General features: G+C 34.2%; 2 long non-coding RNA genes across 2 annotated transcripts; one reads left to right on the top strand and one right to left on the bottom strand.

The window, feature by feature from the left end:
* The first annotated feature begins 1022 nt into the window (after window positions 1-1022).
* Window positions 1023-2413, top strand: LOC133175035 (uncharacterized). Its single transcript, XR_009719212.1, has 2 exons — window positions 1023-1185; window positions 1462-2413. It is a non-coding gene; the product is annotated as an uncharacterized LOC133175035 (long non-coding RNA).
* Window positions 1024-3364, bottom strand: LOC133175036 (uncharacterized). Its single transcript, XR_009719213.1, has 3 exons — window positions 3280-3364; window positions 1573-1725; window positions 1024-1267 (listed from the first exon to the last, which is right to left on the bottom strand). It is a non-coding gene; the product is annotated as an uncharacterized LOC133175036 (long non-coding RNA).
* Between the last annotated feature and the right edge of the window lie 3627 nt (window positions 3365-6991).

The raw sequence follows: 6991 nt of genomic DNA, 5'->3' as shown, positions 1-6991 counted from the left end.
TGAACAGTATTTTAGCACAATAAATACAAGAGGCCCAGGGGCCACATCGCTCACCTGAGCACTCTGGCTAGGAAAAAGCAGAAATCAGTTCAGTCTTGAAAAGTTTAAATATAAAACTGGTTTGGGGGGGGGGGGGGGATCATGATTTGTACAAATTTGAATCTACATTACCTGATGATGCTTCCATTTAAATATGACTAATCATGGCTTTGCTGTTCTTGAGAAGAAGATTTTTAAAGATGTTCCCTGTATATTCCTATGTAAAACTTTGATCACCCATTGTGCTCCACCCGACCCCTGGGGGTCATGATTTGAACAAACTTGAATCTACACTACCTGAGGATGCTTCCATATAAATATGACCAATCATGGCTTAGCTGTTCTTGAGAAGAAGATTTTTAAAGATTTTTCCTATGTATTCCTATGTAAAACTTTGATCCCCCATTGTGGCCCCACCCTACCCCCGGGGGTCACTACCGGAGGATGCTTCCATATAAGTTTCATATTTTCAAGCACAGTGGTTTTTGAGAAGAAGATTTTTAAATTATGCCATTAATTTTTCATGAATTCATAATTATCTCCCCTTGGAAGAAGGCGTGGCCCTTCATTTGAACAAACTTGAATTCCCTTTACCCAAGGATACTTTGTGGCAAGTTTGGTTGAAATTGGCCCAGTGGTTCTTGAGAAGAAGATGAAAATGTGAAAAGTTTACGATGACAATGACTACAACGACAGACAACGGACAAATTTCAATCAGAAAAGCTCACTTGAGCCTTTGGCTCAGGTGAGCTAAAAAGGTCAAGGTCAAAACACTAACATAATAAAGGTCAAAAAGAAGAGATCATTTAAATTGTAAATGGGCACATCACTGATCTGGTTCGTGTCCCTTTTTCAGTTTATTCATGTTATTCAACACCTGCTTTTGAAGGACTAATTATTGATTAAAGTATTGTAATAAAGAAGCAGCATTTACCTTTTTATGTTTTTATTAATTACAAAAAAAAATAATTTGAAGGTATTAATTTATTGGAATTCATTGTTATGATGAGCAGACATCAAGAATTGAAGGCACACATGCATGTAATGGACAATCCACTCAAATTTTTTAGAATAAAGTGTTTGGAGTTCATCTAGATGAAACATACTCGAACAAGTTTCAGGACATTCTTCTGGATGGTCTGGGCAGTAAGTATATACATTTAAACATTTATATGAATATTTAAAAAAATGTCTTTTTTCTTTCTGAAGTGTATACTTGGCCTGGTATCTGAAATTAAAAAAATCATCATGTATTTTTCATATGTACAGAAAGCATTCATGATACATGTACAAATGAAATCATTAATTTGAATTTTCATTATTCCTTAATTTCACTTTACAGAGACTTAAAAGTTTAGTTTTTTTTTCTTTTCTTTTTTTCATGCACCAGTTAATATGTGTATTATTGTATATCTTTTTCAGGTCCAAAGAATAGTCTAAACCAAAGATTACCAGGGAGTTTGCCCAGTGATCACTTGATGAGCTAGACACAAATTGAAGTGTTAGTGATATAATGGAGAGAAAAATACTCACTTTCTAATCCATTCATAGATGTTTCTCTCCTCAGCTTCATGTTTATTATGTCCAATATGAGTCATGACTTTTCTTTTGTACCAATTGACATTCAAACCATGGACACCAGCAGCACTGAGCATTTTACTTTCATTTCTTCTTCAGTCTGAATATCTAAAAGATAATCTGAATAAATATAGGGTAGACAATTCATTTACCTCTTGGAATATTTTTCAATTTTACTTCAAATGCTGAAAACAGTTCAAACAAAATTACAAATAACATAGTATGTTGAGTGGTTTTACCCTGTAATTTCACTAATTTAAGATTTAAGTAATTTGAGATTTGATATTTTTACAACTTGTAATTCAAGTTTTATAACAATTTTCACAGTATGAATTTAATTTGCAAAGCAGAAGTTGTAAATTTTGATATCCATTGATATGTCAAAGTGATTTGGAAGTCCCAACCATTTTAAAATTCTTGAAGTATTTTACCCTTGATATCTTGAATACTCAGATATCTCAGAAGTTTTTATCAGTCCCATTGTCCCATTGTAGGATAACGAGGTTTGACAACATAGTTTGAATTGAAAATGTTTGGTTCCCACCGCACACACACTTAAATTGCTTCCCATGGGCCTGACCCCATGAATTAAAAATGATTTCACAGATGACTGTAGACAAATTAAAAAAAAAAGAAAGAAAGAAAATGAAAACTACATGCACGTTTCTGCACCTACTTAAGGTTGAATTAATTTAATTAATGTGCATGTTTGCTTGCTCTTCTCTGTATGATATATCTTCATGTTCTCTTTCCTAATAATCAAATTCTTGTTTCAAAATAAAAATGCTTAATTTAGTTTTATCTAGTTAAGTTTTATCTATTGTTTTTATTTTACTTTTCATTGCTATTATAATTTAAAAAAAAGAAATAATGAAAGGGCTTTGACTTGCATTTCTTGCAAATGTAGAATTTTTTCACATTGAAATTTAAAATGCAACTCCTGGTCTCAAAAGTTTTATTAATTTGTAAATCATTGAAATTTCTGTCACAAAAGTTTTTATATTAAAAGGAAAATAAAGTATACAAATAAACATAATAATTTAAAAAAAAATGTATTCCATTCATGTTTAGGGGTTTGTGTGATTACTACATGTACCTCTGTATTTTATTTTTGGCATCAGAACTGCTACACATATGGTAAAACTATTAAAAATACATAATATTGTTTGAAATCCCAGGGCCTGCATTTACCTAATGCCGATACAGGAAGTTTTCAAAGGGCAAGGTCAAAATCCATTGATGACGTAGTTTGATGCAGACAACATGTATATCTTGTTTTTATGTTTTGCACAGTGATTCAAAATGTCTAAACGTGGATTTGTATGTGCTTAAGAGTTATAAATGTAACAAAGCCAGGAAGCGTTGTGAATTCATGATAGAAGTGATGTTTCACAAACTGTTTAACCGTGTTTACAACAAACTATAGTATACTGCCTAGTGTGTTGGATTTATTTGCGAGGCAAAGGTAAAGTTGTAATTAATTACAAATCTAAATTATTAGAACATACTAATACTCGCTTACAGATAGATCTATCATGCTATGTTTTGGTAAAGCAATGATGTCACTTGGCTGAATTTTGTTGTACTATAGCCTCGATCGTTCTTTCCATTACATTGTCAGTGCAGTTATGACTTCTGAAGTAGATATGAGTTAAATCTTACCTCTTTTCTTAGTAGTGTTAAGCACTTGTTCCCGGGTACGTCGAAGACGCTGTTTTGCTATTTCTTCGCTGATAAATCTGTGTGTATTGGGCACTTGGAAAGTCTCGGGCTGTATTGCGTTCCGTACATCGGTAAGCACAGAGAATTCCCGAACGTCATTACGTCACTGACGGCGATGTACGGAAAATCACGAATAATGATGGATCCCCTTCCGAAGTTGCGGCCATTTTGGCAATGTTAAATCCCCGTAGACTTTGAATTTGCCGCCGTGTCAATACACCGGTTGAACTCGAGGGTTCGGATAAATGCAGGAAGTTTGGGAAAAAAAATGATCTATCGATCGAACCTAGTTTGAAGGCCAAGGTATTTATACATTTTGAGATATGAGGCGAAAAGTGAGGTCCTTGGTACCGTGGGACAGACTATAGTAGGCCCAACGTATCTGAATTCGAACAGCGTGTCAAGAATTAATACAGACCAGATCTTCAGAACATTGATATAATGATTTCATCCTTTATATTAAAAGATTTTTAGCGATACGTGGCGAGGTATATTTTTAGATCTAGCAAAACACCGTCGAATGCACGTGTATTGCATGCTGTTAATGAACACATTTTTTAAAAATAAACATGGTCCGCACAATATCACCATCGTAATTCTTTGCATATAAAATGCTTTCAAATCGATGTTTCATTTGAGAAAATTTCAAAATGGTGGTATAATGCGGACCTATCGAAAAATGCTTTTAAGTCCCTGATTTTTAACGATTTTTCCGGAAATACGAATTCCGTGCATGATTTGACCTCGAATAAACAGTATACAGGGGACACGTTCTCAAAGTTTGGGTTTATTTTTTTAACAAGCACATATACAACCCTTATTTTCAATGTAAAGTTTTAATTCAGCGTAAACTTTAATTTTTAAAAATTCTTAGGGCCAAATATTATATCAAATGAACCTTGTCCATTGGTGTCTTCTGCAACTTTTTAAGAAAATACGGGAAAATGTACAAGTTTATGACGTCACAATTAGAATTTAGAAGGTCATGTGAGAAAAATGATTTGAATGATCTTTCTGCACGGAATTTCAATGATTCAGGAAGCATGAGTTTTAATTTTTTACACCATTTTCATTTTTAAGAAAAACACAAGGCAAGATTTGTATTGAAACCGTACCTTGTTCTTTCATTCGATATCTGTGGGCTTGCTTCTCTCATTGAAAAAACCAATCAGATAATATAAACAGAAAGAAATCAGTTGACACCTAAAATGCACGTGTTACGCATTTGTTTATCACCGAAAGGCTTAATGTGATTGGTTGAGAGATAAGAAAAACAACCAAAATTTGTAATTTTCCCGAAAGACGTCGCTGCAGTCAGCCTGCAAGATATCGAATGAAATTTATCAGGGGTCCAACGGCAACGTGTTGACTCAGGACCCCTGGCATTGTGTGGATGATTACTAGTATTATGGAGTTTAAGAAAGCTTCTATAAAAAAGGGGTGGTAGATTTTCGGTCCCCAATTGGCCTCCACTGTGAAAAAGAAAATTTCAAAACCTAATTGTTCATCTACAGGACACAATCAGTCATCTGATGAAAGATATTTTGGCTACTGCATAAAATGTCAAGTGAGTTCTCCTAACCTAGTCTTTTGTAGAAAAACGTTGTTTTTCGACCCCAGTTGGTCCCCATGCAGGATGAAAATGAAAATTCCGAAAACTTATTGCATATCTACCACAGGCCCGTATAGCAACGGTTTCAAAAGTGGGGGGGGGGGTATTCTCTATTGAGAAGTTGATGGCTCGTTTTAATACTCCCCCTCAAGGGGGAGTATTAAAACGAGCCATCAACTTCTTAATAGAGAATAGGAGGGGGGGGGGTAACCTCCCAAAAAATCGCACAAGCAAAAAAAAAAAATATATATAACGGAAGTAATTCAGTGTCCAAATCCTGGAATTTGCCGCTGCTCGACCTTACAGCAATAAAAAGTGGGGATGGGGTGGGGTGGGGTGGGCAACCAGCATCTAAATGAAAATTTACTATAGCAGAATATACTATACTTAGAAAAAGTGTAGAGCCGGACCCCCCCCCCCCCCCCGCGTTCTACGGGCCTGTACCAAACATATTCCAAAACGAATTGCCTACTGCATAAAATGTAAGAGGGGTTTGAGCTCTGAATTATTTTATGAGAATTTTTTTGTATTTTTTCAAGAAATCTGTAATAATTGTTTTACTTGCAAAAAAATGCTTTAGAGTTTAAAATTTGCTGTTTTATCTAATAAAACATGTTAAGAAGAGTCAGACAGACTTTTGAAATCGAATTAGGTATTTTTCCTCTATATGTCAAAATACTGATCAATTTGCTTTTATATACTATTCAAGTTTTAAATAAAAAATGGGTATTATTCAACTATGGTGTCAATAAACTATTGATGTCTTCCATTTCATAATATTTCATATTCTTATCTTACAAAATTATGAAAAAAGTGCCTATCAGTTCTATGTATGCAGAAACTATATTTTGTAATCCTGTTATTCCTGGCGAAAATTATGGAATCTAGATAGGGCCATGTAGTTCACTATTGCATCATCGCACCATCGATGAAGCGACGGTGCGATGATGATGAAGCGATGTTGCGATAGCACGATGATGATGCAATGGCGCGACAATGCGATGACGATGGTGCGATGGCACGATGAAGCGATAGTGCGATGACGCGATGGTGCGATAGCGATGGCAGGATGGTGCGATGACGATGAAGCGATGTTCACTAACACTCCATTTGCTATCACATCATCGGCATCGCATTGTCGCGCCATCGCATCATTGTCATCGCGCTATCGCTTCATCGTCTTCGCACCATCAATTCATCGTCATCGCAACATCGCTTCATCGTTATCGCGCCACCGACCCATTTTATTCCATTCCCTTTGCATTTAATGTGATATTTTGTTTTGATTATATATTTGTATTATTTTCATTTCCAATGATTATGGAACAGAGATTCAAGATTTCAAAAGCATTATTATTAGTTTTCACATTACACGTATTTTTAAATATCTGTGATGTATATTTTAACAGAACTGGCACTAAAATATTTTAATAAGTTAAATATTTATTTTATTTATCAAATCATTAAGTGTATGAAACTGAATGAAATAGATTTTTTTATTTAAAAGGAAGACAAATAAGTATTTATACTTATCATTTACCATTTATCAAATAAAAAAAATAATTAAATCAATACTAATCTTAATATTTAAAAAATATATATATAGAATTTTAAAAATGACACTAATCAATTTAAAATATTTACATGTATTTCATTTTACCCTTCATCGCATAATCAGATGTTAAAATTTTGTTTAAAACCTTTTCTGTGCAGAGTCACCTGTAATCAATTTCTTTTGTTCTCTCCCACCCGTTACCTGTACACCATTCCAACCTAGCCAAAACCGGTCACCTTTAACAATTTCAGAATTTTGGCTAAGTGGGAAGACACCAACAGAACCCCATTTTACAACTGAACAGAACTTATTATGACCAATTAATAAAATCTGGCAAAACTACTATGAGTTTGTTAACTATTCCTTTCAAGATTCTAAAAAAATATATCGTTTTTGAATGATTGCTAAGAATAGAGACATAAAAAAATTATTTATGTCTCTACATTCCTGGTTTGGACACGGCAGATCTGACATCGGGTTCGAGA

Source organism: Saccostrea echinata, unplaced genomic scaffold, assembly GCF_033153115.1.
Source record: "Saccostrea echinata isolate AGI-Se365-2 ecotype Australia unplaced genomic scaffold, CSIRO_AGI_Sech_v1 ptg000060l, whole genome shotgun sequence".
Classification (NCBI taxonomy): Eukaryota; Metazoa; Mollusca; class Bivalvia; order Ostreida; family Ostreidae; genus Saccostrea; species Saccostrea echinata.
The sequence above is the reverse complement of the archived record's forward strand: the minus strand, read 5'-3'. Positions and strand labels throughout refer to the sequence as shown.